This window comes from Ischnura elegans, chromosome 10, assembly GCF_921293095.1.
Source record: "Ischnura elegans chromosome 10, ioIscEleg1.1, whole genome shotgun sequence".
NCBI classification, from domain to species: Eukaryota; Metazoa; Arthropoda; class Insecta; order Odonata; family Coenagrionidae; genus Ischnura; species Ischnura elegans.
Genome location: NC_060255.1, coordinates 62,294,264 through 62,312,320, shown reverse-complemented (window position 1 = coordinate 62,312,320; position 18,057 = coordinate 62,294,264). Strand labels below are relative to the sequence as shown.

At 36.7% G+C, this 18,057-nt stretch overlaps 1 protein-coding gene across 1 annotated transcript in view; it reads right to left on the bottom strand.

Moving 5' to 3' along the window:
• LOC124166446 (zwei Ig domain protein zig-8-like) overlaps positions 1-18,057 on the bottom strand; it is a 366,954-nt gene that overhangs the window by 341,303 nt on the left and 7,594 nt on the right. The gene's annotated exons all lie outside the window — the stretch shown is intronic.

Genomic DNA, 18,057 nt, shown 5'->3' with positions numbered 1-18,057 from the left:
TTTTTGTTAATTGACCTGTTATGTGTTCAAATAAAATACTCATTAATATAAGTCATTGGAGTATTATTTTTCATTAAAAAAAATAATATCCACGATGGGGTCAAAAAAGACCCCAAGTAGGTAGGACGTAATTTTTTTAGTAACAGGTGGCGAGGGTTAATATGAATGAAATTCTGAGTCATTCAGTGCAAATTTTATTCTTTTATCTCTAATAGTTACCGATATACAGCCTGGTACCACATGGTACCGCTAGGCGTTTAAGGGGTCAAAAAATCGAAAATTGAAAAACTTTTCGGAAATCACATTTTTAAGCCAAAAACGTTATATATTTATTACTTTCCGGAAAATACATTCATTTTCATCCAAAATTACGCTCAAATATCGATAATATTCAATTAATTATTAAATATTATTGTATATAAAATAGGATTTATATATAATGGACGTAGAAATCAAGAATAACATGATTTTAGTGTTCCACTCAGTCGTTGCCGCACATGGAAATGAACAAAGCAGTCACTGCATTGCATTTCTAGCATTCTGTTCTTATTCTACTGGTTCAGTTTTCAGTAGCACACTATCCCCGCTTGGGCTTGGAGTTTATTTGTTGGTTGTGCCCGTCGAACCTATCAGGGGCATTGGAAAGAAGATAGGCCGCTGTCAGTTGAATGCAATCTTTGAAACATGAATCAATTACAAATCTATTTCTTTAGCCAAGTACCCCATTCCAGTCGCACTTCAAGTAAATTGAGCACGTCCTTGGTATTTTAGGGGGTCCTTGTATCCAGCTGTGATTATACTACTGGCCATCGGAACTCAAGCTGAGTTATGATTTTCACGATTTCCGCATCAGCACCCATGCGTTAGGCGTCATTGCATCCAGAATCCAAGTAAAAATGGGCCACGAACATTTTGTTGTCCCCACACTATCGTTCCCAATTCCTTTTTCGTAGGCTTTCACATTCCTGAGTTTTACGAAGTAGCTATCTGAGCTATTGATGCACCAAATTTTCTAGCCAAACCTAATTAGCCTCCCCCGCATGAATTGCTAACAGCCATGTCTTCCAAAAGAGAACATTATCGACTCTTTGAAACTCGAGGACTGCTTTTCTCTGAAATATCAGCCGAATATTTCTTTTGCCATGCCCATAAAAGGGCGCATTTTCCATATCTTATATGATTTATCCATAGCGGTGTAATCACCGCAATGAATAAACCTACGAAGTTGTAGAAATCTGTTACGTCTCATTGTGTAATAAACAAGATTATTTCTGGCGTTTAGTGCTGCCTCACAATAGTGCCTTTTACTGGGAGTCGTTTTATGCCACCTTATAAAAAGAATTGCAACAAATATTTTCAGTACCCCATGTGTTATATTTGGGTCATAACAGTTGCAGAATTGTTCACACCTATTCGACTCTAACACTTAGTGTGTAAGGACATTTTCGTAAAAGAACAGTTCAAATATTCCAGTTGGGGATACCTCATGAAACAGTGAGTTGGTAATCAGGATTACGAGAAATCCTTTCGTTCTTTACGATCTCTTCATCATCAAAAACGCGTCCTTCCTCCCTATTTTTGTACCTTTTGGGTGCTTTACGGCTCTATTCAGTTTCACTGCACTTTTGAAAAATGTTCAGACATTTCTTGAGATAAACTGAGCTGACTGTCCACCTTTTCGAACAACAACTTCAAATTCGAGCATAATTGGCGTCCACTCGATATTCCATTTTCCTAAGTCAGAAGGAAGGTATTCATCCTCTCTTTGCAGCAGCACATGCTATATTATAAGCAGTATGTGTAAGTTATTTCGGATTTACAAGCACATGAAAGTGTGAAAAGTATCGGAGTGTGATTGAGATACGTTAGACAAAAATTTGAATTCCGCTGCTCTTGACGAAGTGATGCCTGTCGCGTGGTCGTCTCTCGCCGCCAGCCGTCATTGAATTTTCCCCGAAGCAAGCCCCCTTATTCCCCATCATATCCCCTTCCTCAGAGTACACAAATACTCTTCCTATTCATGTTTTTCTAAATTGATTCAGGTATGCAATTATACCTCCCACTCCTTGAGCCCTCGTGAGGGTACGAGATTATAAAAAAATGCGGACAATTTAGGGCCTTATGTACTTGGATGACGTCCTTATAACAAAATAAATTAATTTATGTACACATTTAATACGCTGTTATAACATTTAAATAACGCAAAATTTATAATATCAATGATGAAAAATAAATAATTGTGAAATAAATAACTGTTAGATAACGAAAACAACAGAAATATTCGTATTTACGCTTTCCGCCAAAACATGGTAGTGCAAGCGCCTAGCGGTACCATATGGTACCACCAAAATGTTTTGCATCATAACATCCCAAATATTAGGCTTGCATACAAAAACAATGCTTAATATGAAATGTACCTGCTATAACAATCATAATTACGTAAAAACATCTTCATATTATGAGTACATAAGACGCAAGTAAAGAATATCGAAATGCTTGCACTAAAAATTCCGTTTTTTTCGCATAGCTGAAAATTCTCAATTTTCAAACGGCTCTAAATACGTTAATTTCAGCTTTAAAAAAGCAAACTTTTCGGGAAAATGTAAATAAAAACATTCTTATTATGTTTAAGCTCTCAAAAACCCAAATAAATTACAATAAGTGACTAAAAAGTTACGTTTAGCATTGCGCTACCGGCTGGTACCATATGGTACCGCTAGGCGTTAACGGGTTAATAATTTTTTGTGGATTTTTCCATTTATTTGCCTACAAACCCCAAATTCGGATTTAGGAGCTCAAAATAAATATAAGTAAGAAAAATCAAAACTACTACAACGATTTATTTCGAAACTTCTATTGGACATAAGGACTGGATTATCATGACATTTCCGTCTTCTGTGAATACGCAGGGATTTGGAAGTGCGTCCTGAAAAAAAATAGTTTGAATGTACGTCACGAAAGAAAATTACGGGAATCGAAGGTTACGAGAGTCCCGCCTGGGTAGGTTCTCCCCGTCCAGGGAATGAGTATCAGTGATTGTCCAGCGCTGCTGCATGATAAATTATATGTTACATGCTAAATTGGCCGTAATTGTTGTAAAATGCATTAAATGCGCTGTTTTATCGGTGGATGTTCCATGAAAGTGCTTTTCGTGTTCAAATTTTTACTGTAGGTCCTTATTATTTAGATATAATTAAATATTTTCGTGAATATTCACGATGAGATAAGGATGACCATTATTATATGAGGTCAGTGGTGGAAACATGGAGTGCGCGTGCCTCCAAATTGCGGGGCCGCCCGCATTGCCAAACATTGCAGAACCACAGTTGTGAATTTTACATATCATGAGATAGCACTGTCTGGTGTGATGTAATGTATAATCAGTCATCGGTTAAAATAAAACTTTACTAAAGTCTTAAACATTTCATGTGACTTCATTATTTGTTTTTCAATAAAAGTAAAGATAGCTCAAGATATCTTGTTATCCTTGGCACCCCCATACAGTCCTTGATACCTTGATATTTCACTTGTATGAAAATATAAGGAGAGAAAAGAGCTGACTTGAATTAAAATTGAGATGACGATTAATTTAGTTTGATTCGCATAAATAGTGAACTCATAATTATTTACTATGAAAATTTCTGGACTAGAATGTGAAATTTAAGCAAACGATACCTCTAAGTTACGGTAAAAATCTTGTTCTTGCGATAATAATACACCCTCTTACCAGTGTTGAAGGTATAATATTCAGGCAAGTGTATGCGTAAGATTTATGTATAATGCGTGTACGTCTTTTCGTGAGACGGTGGTCTGAGTATGTTGATAGCTGTTGATGAAGTGGTGGCGTAGGAAGCGGTGGAGGGATATTAAATACCTGCGGGGGGTTTAATCTTGAATATACTGGTGTGGTGGTGGCCGCGTGAGATCATTAATTAATCCACGTGAGTTAGTCGCTGAATAAGAAAGATTCACCGAAGCATGGTGAAGGAGTTATTGATGGTTCTAATGCGCACTTAATTAAGGTAATCAAGTCACTTGATAATTATCTCCGCAATGCAATAAAATTAACCATGAAATTAGCGTTACCGAAAATGCTGCTTACAATAGTGAGCTTTCGATTTATTAAGAAGTACCGGAAGTTATTGTCAGCTGGTACTGTGGCTCTTGACGGGTCTCAAAATTATTCCACGACCATTCAACGTGTGGAATCAATTTAAAAAGATACGAGTACGCAATATGCTGATCATTTGTTTTAGAACTATGTTAAATAACTTCAATTAATATTTCAATGATCGATTCATCTGAAAAGAAGCAAAAAAGGCGGGCTGATTACATGTGGAATGCGTTCGATCCATTAATAGCCCAAAAATTACATAGGTCAATCGCCATCGTTTACACCCAACTTCCTAATGGCAAAATGTCAAGGGATGACAAATGTTTTCAAACACATAGGCGGGTTGTATATATATTGGAAATTTGATCATCATTCTCACCCATCGTAACACCATACCATATATATGAATTATATTGACTTTCGAAACGTTCGAAATTATATTGACTAGCCTTTTCCGATTTTTAAATGTTTCGGATCTGAGACCGTGGTATAATTTCGCAACTTTACGCATTGGGCAAGTATGACCCTAAAAAAATTCATTTTCCAGCCCACCCTAAAAGTGCTTGTAGCAATAAATAATCAAATTCAATGTGAATTTAGGCCATTCTTGATCTTTAGGCCCCAGGTTAGCTTATCCTAGTTAGCTTAGCCATCCTAGTTAGCTTATTGGGAACCCTACTTATCCCGGCCCTACTTATCAATCAGTAAGATTCGCGGCAGATCAATGATTAAACCAGGCAGCGTAATGGGTGTAGGTAATTCAAGTAATTTCAGTATTCCGCACTAGGAATACAGGAAAAGAACAGTTGCCATAAGGCCTTCATTAAACGCTCTTAATAAACATCACATGTAGTGAGTATGAGTAGGTAAATCTCATAAACTTGAGCCGGTGAGGCCTTTCAATTGAATACGAAGTATTTTGAATGAAATTGGGTGATTTTTATATAGATTGTATCACTTTCCGGGAGGAATGTTGGAAATTGAGGACAAGAAATTACTGGAGATGTCGCAGATGCAATTGCGGAGTAGATTGAAGAAATATAAAGTGGAAGAGCAGGGAACGAGGAGGTACTGGAAATGGTGGGATCAGAGAAGGAAGTGAAAGACTAGTTACGGGGGTGACAGAGGGTTTGGGTGGAAGGAATTCTAAGCTGAAAAGGAATGCCGAAAACTATATGAAATTGAAAAACGATGGAGTCTTGATAATCTCATATCCGTAGAAGAAAGACTTGCTCTCGAAGTCGTGGCATGAACGATACTCATGGGATGGCTATAGCATTGCCGGCAGGCCCGTTACACTCCTTTCGAACTCTGCCTAATATGCGTAAGTGCCCGCCTGTGTTAATCGCGCTTAACGCTCCTAAAAGCGTTGCGCACCGAGTCAAGAGATGTTGGAGAGAGATTGCGTGTTAGGAAATGTTCTCATCTCTTCTTGGAAAGAGAGAGAGAATGAAATAGGGTATGGGTGATGACGATGCTGTTTAAAGAGATGCCTTGGGCGTCAAGATTAGGCTAAATAAGGAATTTTGGAAAAGATGGCCCAGATGAAAGCCGTGGAAGACACGGAGTGGAAGGAAAAAGATGGATACTCGTATAAATACGGGTGGGTTAACAGAGAGTATTAAGAAGGGAGCGTAATTAAGATATTAGGTCGAGGGGCATGTCCTTTGGCTCAAACTGGTACGAAGAAGAGATACACAGCGGAAAGGAGACCATATTCCTTTGATAAATTATACATTTTAGCTCTTCGGAGGCCTTTTAACAGTGGGAATGAAGCATGATGCGATTAATTACTCTTTTGATGCCTAAGTAACCGCGCAGAGTTAATGGTTGGTGTGATCTCGATAACTCTTTCGCCGAACTGCGAAAAAGGAGCGTCTTCATAATTTTAAATAATGCTTTTTCATTACCACTCAAATTGAGGGATTACGTTGGATGTTAGTGGCAAAGCTCCTTTTGAATACTGGAAGCTAAGCTTCGTACGCCATGAGATGCTTCGCATGATCGAAAAATATTTGGTATTTTAGTAAAATTTAGGTTCTTCTTATAGAATTAAACGAATATATATTTTCATAGTATATAAAGTTTTCAAATCATTTCCTTTCATTTTCCATTAGTTCTGGCACATCTTACTCCGTTAATACTGATTAAAGTACAGTGCGAGCAGTTAATGTACGTTTAATGAATACTTAATGAATAATAGGCTACTGGAAAAATAATGGTCACAGCTTTCAAAATCATTAGAGAAGAGGTGAATTTGAAATTCACTAAATGAGGAAGGCAATCATGAAAATTTTCCTTAGTATTTAACTTTTTTAAGAAATAGATGATGTCTTGCGAACAAATTTCTGCTGCAACAGGCTTACGGAAAACTGAGATGGTCACATGAATAAATGAAAGTAAAAGTAAGGGTATTTAAAGAAGGAATTGAGGGACAATTAAAGTAGCTTCCATTTATGTCCTGTAAATAGCTTCTCACATAACCCGTGAATTTCATTGGTTGTGTCAGTCAACGATGAAGAGGAGTTGGTTCGATTCAGGAAACATGAATAAAAGCAATTTCCGGGTCAAAAAATTAACAAAGAAAGAAGGTCTTGGAAGCTGTCAAGGGGTTAGTCCCTGATTGTTATTTATATCCGTGCTTTTTTATATCCCCTTCGATATTACTGGCATTCTTCGTTGGCCATGAAGCCAAAGTGTAAGGTTGCAAAATGTAAATAATTGTTATTTAATACATATGAATACAATATTTTCTTCGTGGTTTTTCTACATATTTTAGCAGCCCTCATCGGTATTGGCACCAAATTTACAAAAAAAATTAAATATAAAATCTATTTACGAATGTAGCGGGGGCTAATCACCACACGGCTTATATTTTCATTTTTATTCTAAATTTAAGAAGCTAGAATATTTTATTGGCTAGTATATAATTATGTAATGCTAGAAAATGTATGTTAATGGAACATAGAGAGTTATCACTGGAGGGTACTTCATAAATTTATCGAAACTATGCCCGTTAAAAAATCAGCTTTTTATTTCGGTTATTTCATGTCAATATGAATCGACCCTTCTCTCCCTTTTACCTCTCAGATATGGCTCGGAAAAGTAAATGTATATTTTTTCAACAAATAATAATAATGTATCGAAATATTCGCGAAAAAACAGAGGAATGAAGGGTATTTTTTAAATGGCGGTTTAGTCGAAAAATCAATGGTCGCATCCGAATTACTTATTTGGGATTCAATGTTTAGATTTAATTAAAATTATATTATTAATAGCAATTACATAGCAACGTTATTACATTTTGCAATTTTTATTTATTTTTTGAGTCGTTATGATTGCTTTGAAGGAGGACCAGCGCAGAGAGTGAACCTTTTCCTTTGAAAAGTACAAGAGTAAATAAAGGAAAATACATCAACATCTCTTCTCTAAAATTCCAGAAGATTCGAAATGAAGGGTATTTCTTCATCCAGAGGGTTCCCTTAGCCAGATTTTCCGCTAGATTCTACTAGACCATAGCATTAACTGGCGAGGACGTTGTGTCGCCGCCCTCTAAATAGGTGAGGATAGTCCTAAAATTGAAGTCAACAGTGGGACAATAAATATGCCAAGTTAGTTGTATAACTTCGTTCTTTTCCTTTTAAGCACTCACTCTGTAAATAAATCCAAAGGTTAGCTTAGTTGGTTAGGGTAGAACTTGACCCATACTGAGCCACTGGCTTGAATATTACACGCAAAGAGATGTTACTTTCCCTAGGTATCCGTGTCTCGTACACCAGAGATTTCTGCTATGGGTTCTGGCTTCAACCAGGATTTAAACTAGGGACCCCTCGCTCATTGGATCATGCTCTCTCAACGTAGTTTTACTATCATAACATTTTATATTAGCATTATTAGCATAAAATGATCCACAACTTCTGGTTGAATATGAAAATTATCCAAACTTGCTGGAAAATGAAGAAATATTTTCAGGCCTGACATGGTGAAAATGCGATATATCCATGGTAAATTATAAATAATAAATGTTATTTCCATGCCTAAATAAAAAACTACTTTACCCACCGGTTTCAATATTCAATTTCATTTTCAAGGTGATACAACAAGCACCCTCATGTATTTATACTTAAGTTAGGAGCTAGAGTATGAGGAGGGTGTGTATGGAAGTAGCGCAAAGGGAGTGGGTGAGGGAAATAGTGTGGGTGAACAAGCGAAGGGCGATGATGACATAGAACAGACAAAAAAGTGGGGTGTGGGTGAAGGTCAAGTTTTTTCGTCTTTACTTGCTACCAAAATTTTGTCCAGTTAGAAATTCTTAAACGTGATTAATTGGAGGTGATACTGGGGAAGTTCGGAGGTGATTGTGTGCTAAGTTTCGTCGGATATTCAATCGGGAATAGAGTAGGCCGTCCACTCGTTTAGTGGATCTTACGCTGGTCTGAAAGCCCTTTTATCCTCTCCTAAAAATCCTCATCAAATGACGCGGTTTCTACTTCGCCTAAATTAATCAAGTGCTTTCAATCTAGTCATTAAAAAAAATACCGGAGTGAGCAGTTTTCCCCATAATCTCGGGCATCAAACGAAAAAAAAAGACTTGAGCTGTGGGATTTCCGTATGCCGCGTCATTAAAATTGAAATGAATGCATAGAAAAAATCCGAAACACCAGGCATTTGATAAATTAGTCCCAGAAAGCCTGAGATGGGATTCAATAAATCATCAAATAATCTGCGGTGGTCAAATAAATCCCTTCGCTTTGAAATGTGGATACGCAGAAGGGGAGAAGAATGATTCTGTGGAAAATTCGTGGTCGAGTGAAAATCGACGTCCCTTCGGACAGATTATTATTTTGGGGTATTTTGTGCTTCGGGAATGAAATAGGCGGTGACATAATATAAATATGGTCCAGGGTATTATAAAAGATCGGAATGAAGCCCGGTGGATGACGGTGGTAAAAGAGATAAAAAAATTAATATTAAGGCATAAATCTTGCCAGTGGATTTAAAAATAAAAATTCGCATTAGATACAATTATGGGTTTCAAAGTAATTCATCGATTCGAATGTAAAAATAATGCACTGAATCATAACGCATATGTGATTTTAGTAGGTGGATCTAGTGGCCGAATTGAAAGGAGGAACATTGGTATTATTGTCCGGGCCTTATTTCGTAATGTTGTTATGAGAGTCTTTTGTAGCAAGTTTTTTCATTTAAAAAACTCGCTATTTTTTTAGTTATTTACGATTAAAACTTACAAGTTATATGAAAAAAACACACTTTTTTTGAGTATTTCACAAATAACGCGTTATACGAAAAAATGAATAAGCCAAAATGTAGCTTAGAGAAAATGAGAATCGATTTTTGAGCAAAGATCTAAATGGAGTACAAGGTGAGATATGGATGGTGGAAGGGGATTTATTTTTTTCAATAAGGTACATAAGTATCTGAAGTATCAGACGTCAATCGTCATAAATAGGACTGGTTTTACGTGTCCAATGACTAATATTTAAGCCGGAGTAGCTCTCACCGTTGCAGTAACGCGTCTGAAGTATCAGACGTCATTATGATGATTGACGTCTGAAGTATCAGACGTCAATCATCATAAATAGGACTGGTTTTACGTATCCAATGACTAATATTTAAGCCGGAGTAGCTCACACCGTTGCAGTGACCTGTTCCCGGTATATGTATCGAGATGAATGGTCAGACTGACCGGCCGATCAAAGGGAAGACCGATTTCCTCCTAATCCGACGAAAAATCTCTATCTCTTCATTTATTTATGCCATTCCTATTATTAATATATGATTTTATACTTAACGGAAGGATAGTATTTCTTAATTTTTCTCATTGTCATTTACCTGATTACATGCAGGAACCATATTCATAAATATTAATCTATATCTCATCTTTTGGATCGATTACGTGAAATTTCAAAAACTATTTACAACTTCTAGATGAAACATGAAAGTGAATAATAATTTAAAATAGGCATTATCAATAAGGAGGTATGTTATATGTGAAAATATTGAGCATAAGCTGCTTGAATGAGGGATACAAGAGGCTTGAGAACCGGTTTCGGGGGTTGGATAGGGGCTGAGCAAGAAAGTGTACGAGCTTGTTGTAAATTTTGGATGTAAGAGAGGAATAAGCAGTTCAAAAATCACATTTTTAGGAAATATGCCATAGTTTATTATTATTTATTTGCATTTATACACATTATTCTCACTGAACTGGTGTGTTTATACGAAGCCGTACTTGTAGAAACAACTTACTCTGTCATGTGATATTTACCAAGCCTCTCGCTGAGATGAAATTCATATTAATTTGCCAAGAGAGAAAATTCCTCTGGATCGGGAATCGAACCATGGACTCAAAGGCACTGCATTATCCAGGTTCCTTTTGGATTGAACGCTTGTGAACCTAACTCTTAAATTCCTTCACGTTGCCAGCTCTTGTAGCGGCGCGTTTAAGTCCTCGCTTGCCAAACCGAAAGTCGCTAGAGATCTACCTGGCTAGCGCTACCATTTCCAGGGCATAGATATTTGTGCATGTTTGTTAACTTTTTACAACAACACTTTGTCGTGCTTTTTTCGGTAGTATGGAAAAAGTTTCATACTATCTATAATTAAAATTTTAAAGCTTTGTGCTTTTTTAGGTGGTCATCATCATAACTGGTGAATAATCCTAAAATGGGTTTGACACAGATCGCCAGTCAATTCCCTATCATATAATCTTTTAACGCCTACATATTCCTTCTCTTCCACATCCTTCTTTACCAGTTCCACATATTTTGTTCGAGGTCTTCCATTTCCGTTCTTGCCATCTACTTGTACCTCGACGATTGTCTTCATCAGGCCCCCGTTTCTCAAGATACGGCCGATATGGTTGTTCCGTCCCTTATCAAGTGTTTCACTAGGCTTGTCCTCTCTCCTACTCTTCTTAGAACTTTCTCATCTGTATTACAGAAATTAGAAGATGTCAAACTATAAATATTCAATAATAATGCGATTGCGTTCAAATTCAAAGACATACGAATGATTACGCTCAGCAGGAAATGATAAAAGTGAGTAACGTAAAAGGGGTGTTAATGTAGGAGAAATATCAGGTCTTGAGGTGCGGAAAGGTTGAACATGCTCTTCGGGGGGCACGGAAAACAGAGGGTTTGAGAATCAGCTTGGGGAAGTTGAGAGGGTTGAAGGGTTGAGCAAGAGAAGGCACACGAAGGTTCTTGGTGTGGAGAGAGACGGAGTCATAAACTTGCAGATACGCCGCGCTGCGGGAACACTGTTTGTTTTGCTTTTCTTTTTTTTTATTTAAGAGTGGCGAGCTTTTTGGGTTGGGAATCGTGAGGCAGATCTGGCCCGGGGTTTTTATTTTTTGGTTGGAGATAGTGTGGCGTTACCTTGGGGTACGTGGGCTGTGAGGGAGATGGGAGGACAGCAAGCGATGGATGGTCGGCGGCCACTGGGAAGATGGTTGAGATAAAAGTCTTGTGCCTGGCGTCTTTGAAGGAAAAGTACACAAGGAGCCTTCTACCCTCATATTTTTGCCTCCTACTTCCTAGTTTGAGATTGATGATGAGTTCACAATATTATTCGGCCATATATTATTTTCGATTTATGTCTATTTTTGTTAACGCACCGTTTCTTAAATGAGCTTAGGCTTATGCATGGTAGAAATACCTGTTTTTCTACCCTTATACTTTTTGCCTCCTACTATGTAGTTATTCAAGTACGTTTCGTAATAATTCAATGCATGAGCTATTTGAGAGCGATGAATATTATTTTTTAACGCCTACGGTGAGGCGAGGAATGGGTGTTTCGTATCATTTTAAAGAGCGATTTTTGCATTTGTTTTTTCAATTGTTTATCTAGAGGTCAACACTACTTCGTTGAAAAATGGCAAACTACGATGTTTCAAAAGCCGGATGGCGTCAAGTTAAAAAAAACGTAAACATATTTATCTTTAGTAAAAATCGAAGGATTTAACGTGATGTATTACTATGCCCATTGCACGCAAATGTTAAACAGCCATCCCCTGAAAGAACATGCGATGACGATTATAAAAATCAGCAGGTGTAGTTCCAGGCGTTTCTAACGGAAAAATATGCTTTACACTCCCGTATTACCTGTTTTTTTTGCCATCATAAATTTAAATTTAATTCCTAGTTAGAGATACAAGTTTAGTGTCTAATATTTTCTTAGTATGAATTATTTTAGAGCTATACGCATTTTATATTCAACGCTCCTTAGAAAATCTCGCATTTATTGCAACCCCATGCCATATCATACCATTTTGTTGTCTTGGCTTTCAAATCAATATCTAGGAAATTCAAAGGAATATGAACGTTCAAATACAACAATGAATGAGGAAATTGAGTAATTACGTCTGAAGTGTGTTGTGCAGGAGAGAGTTTATCTACCCTCATCATTACCCGCTGCCTTCTGGCTGAGTTCCCAATATTTTGTTGCTATATATTTTATTTTCGAGTCTCTTCTATTATTGTAAGTATACCGTTTCCTATAAATGAGGGTGTTGATGCATCCAAGAAATAAATTGAATTTGTAATTCTGTTTATATGAATCGAAAAAACATCTTCATTTTTCCTAATTCTTTTGTGGACGACTTTTGTTGAGTTAAGGCAGAAAATATAATGTCACTGGCTAGGAAGAATATATTTAAAACTCATTTTTCGGTTGTCTCAGGCAATAATCAGCAGGAAAGGGAACAGGTATTATACAGGCGAGGACTAGGCTAAGATTAAAACGTTTTCGGAGATAGGTTTTCTTCTAACTTTAATTGGAATTACGCATGCCTCTTTTTGAGTACGTTTTTTTATCATCTGTAACCACTTCTATTGTGATGCTAGTTCTGAAGTCTTTTGATGATTACCAGTAAGTCGTAAGCTAAATATTGTATTTATTAATTTTTACGTGTTACAAAGAAAACTGGAAGTATTAAAATTAAAGAGAAGAACTTTGTGCTTTCACATAGTGATTAATGTGAAAGCACAGATGTCTCTTTTTTAATGTTAATAATGAATCGCTTTCACCAAGTTACGCCTCAAACAATCGAAATTGGCAGTCTTTATCCATAGCATCTGGATTCATTGCATGGAAAAAAATCACTACCATCAATCATTCGTTAATGGAAAATAATATTATATTTAAAAAGGCATTTAAAATCCTGATTTAATTTGCCTGTCAAATATATGTTAATGCTTGAAAATTTTTTTGCGAACATCTATATATACGAGTCTATGTCACTTTATGTAGCAAAAAACGGTAATTTTTTTAAGAGCAGCCTAAATTCACTTCATTTGTATTTTTTTCAGCGTTAACGTGATACAGTTTTAATTTCTCCAATTTGCCGAAATAGCATCTGACTGACATCAACAAATGTAATGCAAGAAAAAACATTGTTAATACCACCAATATGGATTGTTTTCATTTCATATTATTTCCGATTGTGATTAAATGGATGACTTTGATGAAATAGTGTTTGTTTTTTGTGTACTCAGCGGCATATATGATCAGACGGAATCATTAAATTGTATCTGATAGCCACCGATTTACGAGTAAGCATGTATTCATTAAATATGCGAATACACATTGAATGAAGGATTTATTTCAGTTTACTCCTGGTAATTCTATGAGTAATACCAATTCAGTTGATGTATACCTATGAATAAAAAGAACTAATGATGAGTTACTCGTTCTACCTCATTGGACGTTCCACTCTGAAAAACGAAAAATAAAATGCTATTTTTCAACGTTTTGGTGTTTGAAATACGTGTTGCTGTCGTCGAATTCAATTCGAGTGTTAGCTTTGCAGATCTAATAATTGGGATTTTATTTAGCCATTAGCTGCCTCTTTTAACGTCGACCGATGATACGATATGTGATCTGCGTCATTAAACCCCCAAGGGAAATTTTTTGACCATGTAAATTGAATGATTCCATGAAAATACTTCAATAGATGACTGGCTGTTGATTAATATTGAGCCTTCTCCATCATGGACGGCTTTAGGAGGGCTGGGTTTTGAAAACTGCTAAATCTACCATTTTAATAGGTCTTTGATCGTGTGTTGTTACATCGAAAACTTTTTTTACCAAAGAGGAGTGTGTGGCGTTTATTTGTATTTTTTCCAGCGCTCACGTGATGCAATTTTAATTTCATGAGAATAAGATAAAATGGTAAACTTCCACACAATTTTATTTACATTGTCATTGTCATTCGACACGTAGTGTCATTATCAACCTTGATAATGACACTAGGTGTCGAAACCGGGTCGGTACTTTGTAAATAAAATTGTGTGGAAGTTTACCATTTTATTTTATTCTCATTGATATAAAACATTTCCACCAGATATCGCCGGACACCCTGAATTATGTTCAATTTTAATTTCTCCAATTTGCCGAAATAGCATCCTACGGGCATCATCAACAAATATAATGCAAGAAAAAACATTGTTAATGTCACCACCGCAGTGACCCTAGTGTGATGATAGGTGGCAGGCAGAAAAATCTTATTGTTTCATACAATACTGGTAAAGAGATACATGCTGGTCTCCATTCCCTGAGGACGGGGATCGTAACGTACCTCGAAAAGGCCCCAATATGTAACTTTGTAACGCGGTTGAAAACCCGAGAGCACTTTTCCTGTTAATTCGCCGGGAAAGAACCAGATCATTACCCACCACGAGCCTCGCCTTCGCTGATAAAACAGCAATTTTAGGCGGAATCTTAAGAAACGGAAAAAGCTGCACAATTTGTTCAAAAATTCCATTAAGTTAAGTAAAAAAATCGTAACTTCATGCAAAGTAAAGGTACGCTGCATTACGCTCAATAAATAAGAAATCAATAAGAGCTGCACTGCAAAATTTAGAAGAAAAAAGGACTTGATGAATTACTCGAAGAATATCTGGTATATTTAAGAGCGACACGGAGAACATCATATTAGAGACCCAAAATATTACCAGATCCAACAGAAGAGATGAATTAAGAGAGATATTTTGCCGAAAGGATAGATGTGGGAATTCGTTTTTCCCCCGAATCAACTTGGAGGACTTGCTCATGATAAGGAAAAAAGGATAATAAATGCTAGTCGTAATTTTGTTTGAGCATATGCTCTTATATATAAACGGGTGTCTCCTAAAACCCCTTGCCACACTCCTTTCTAAGGGGGTTTGCGGGGTAGTATGTAGATGTAGATGGTAAAGGTGAGTCCGTTCCGAGTGCTCGGGGGATATGGTGGAGAGAGCTTGAAGAGTTAAATAAGGTATTGGCTCACCTAAAGAGAATGGGGAGGGTGGAGTTATGTTTTGGAAGGCAAGGGTGAGAACGAGCTGGGGTCAGGGTTCACACTGACAAATGGCTTTATTTGGCCGGCTCGTCGCGGCCCCTCCTCAACTTATCGCCGCCGCCATCCTCATCTACTTCCCCGCAAGGCCAATGCGTTAGTTCCATGGCTTTAGGCGCTATCTCCAACCACTGTTAAACTCTCTCAGTGCCACCTGCTTGGTGTAGTACTTAAATACCAAAATATACAGGATAACAGAAAAAAGTTTTCAATACTTTGAGAGGTGGTAGTACCAAAAAAAACAAGAAAAAAAGTCCAATTAACCTTGGTGCGGAAACGCATACCTTCTGCAACCCGCAGTACACTTTCATAACTCAGAAAGTATACGTTTCTTTTTAGTTTTTCTGGGTACTAAAACCTATCAAAGTATTGTATATGTATCTATTAATAAAATTTGCCACCCGCGAAAAAATTCTGTCACCTTATTTTTTCTTTTATAGACATGCGTTTTTTTTTCTCGTGCAATATTTGTTTGTAACTAAACAATTGATTAATAATTTTAATTATTCCTGGTGAATGATATTCACGAATTCGTTCTTGCGATTGACATGACATAAACACACTTAGCCAAAGTCTAAAACTCAATATCAAATTATCAGTATATAAAAGTATAGTGATATATTTCTACATTTTGATTTATCGCCTAGGCCACCCCTTCCACCGGTTTTATTTGCCTACTTGCAACTATCTCTCGATCATATAAGTGTGACCAAGAATATTAATACCAATTTTTAGCGAGAGGATAGCGCCCTCTATGAATGAAAGATTTTAAAGTAATCTCAGAATTCGCTTCCAGGCAATTGCCGTTAGAATTTGAAGTGAAGAAGTAATCATTAAATTATATGTATGAAGCGTAAATAACATGAAAATTAGGGTCCTCTAGCGATAAAGTAAGAAAAAATTGCCTTGAAAGCCCACTTTATCTAGAAAGATGAAGAGTTCTTCGACGCTCAAAAGAAGGAGTATTAAATTCTAGTGCTTTTTTTCAACATTGCATGACACAATTTGTGTTTACTTTTACCGATAACGACAGGTTTGTGATGAATAAAAAATATCATGAATAATGATAGTTCTCACTGAGATGCTATAACGTAGGATGCATTATAAGGAGTCAGAAATATCTTATAAGCTCCATACAAATTTAAGCGTGACACCGAGGAATCGATATTATATGAATAGTCATCAAGAGGACTAACCGACCACCGTGCTGTGTTAGAGACTTGCGGACCAATGATGAAGTCGCATACTCAACATTTTTTACACACAATCAAACAAAAGGATCAGGCTTACCGCTACATCACCAGTCACACTACACGGAATGAGGATTTTTTACACAAAAATTCTTACCAGGCTGCTAGAATCTTTGCAGTTCCTGAAGATACCATTGGTAAATTTTACACACCATGCTGATTACCTTGCCATGCAAGCTGAATTATAAGACCAGCCTGATAACGGAGTGTGGAAATGTTGGTAGATAGTTAACAAATATTTGGTGTGAAAAGCTTGAAACAAAAATAATTGAAGAGTGGTTTTAGACCGTTATTATCGATTTATTTAAAAAAAAATACGAGGGACAAACAACCTTAAAAGATCAGATCCATCCAAATGCAGCCAATTTCATTCGATTTGTTCCCTCATTTTTATTATCAATTATCTCAATCCTCTCAACAAAGGCGCTATTTCACACCATGCTTTTATTACCAAGAATACATACCGCAACATTTTTGTTGAAAGTATTAGTGACCTCCTTCCTAAAATCATGTCACAGTGTGTCCTGCTATAGTTTTTTTTTACATTTTCAGGTTCATGAGCAAGCCTTTCATCGAACAGCTACTTCAAAGGAAAAAGTCAATTGAAGGGACTTCCACTGACAGCAAAGCAGATGTCACTTCCACATTTTCCATTTCCCGAACATGAAAACATTCAATTCCAATAAATTGAGATTCAATTATTAGCATGAACAAGCAACAACAGCTCTGACTGACTGGAATATTTTTGCTTTAGAAAACTCCTAATAGCTCAGGAATTGAAAACCTTCCGATTGCCCTGGCAAAGTATGACTCTGCTTAAACAAAAGGTAGCCTTATTCCGAATAAAGCCTTCTTTGAAAACAATATAGCCCAACATAAAGCCTATCTTGCATGTGAATGCATTTTAGAGGTCACAGACCATGCGATTTAGCCTATCAGCATGATTATTTATCTATCATACCTGTATTGTTTGCCTGATCGTAATCTGATCGCATCAAAGTAATTTTATGATGCATTAAACATAGTAATTTTACTGCAGTTTCTTGAGAAAATTAAAAGACAAGAAAATTCAGTCCGGCCAAATTGAAGCTAACATATGAACCCGATTCACATGTTCCAAGCCTTACTCCAGGGCTACATTACAGATAAAACGGTTATGTAAGGGCATTGAATATCATCTAAAAGGTGAAAACACAATCATTGCCCAGAGAATCAAGCAACGGATCATTTGCCTTCCGGGCAAACACGTGCAAATCGCTGTGTCGAGGTCCCTTAATTTCAATGGAAAATTTAACTCTCAAGTATTACTTATCTCCTGCATTCTTATCATCAAAAGA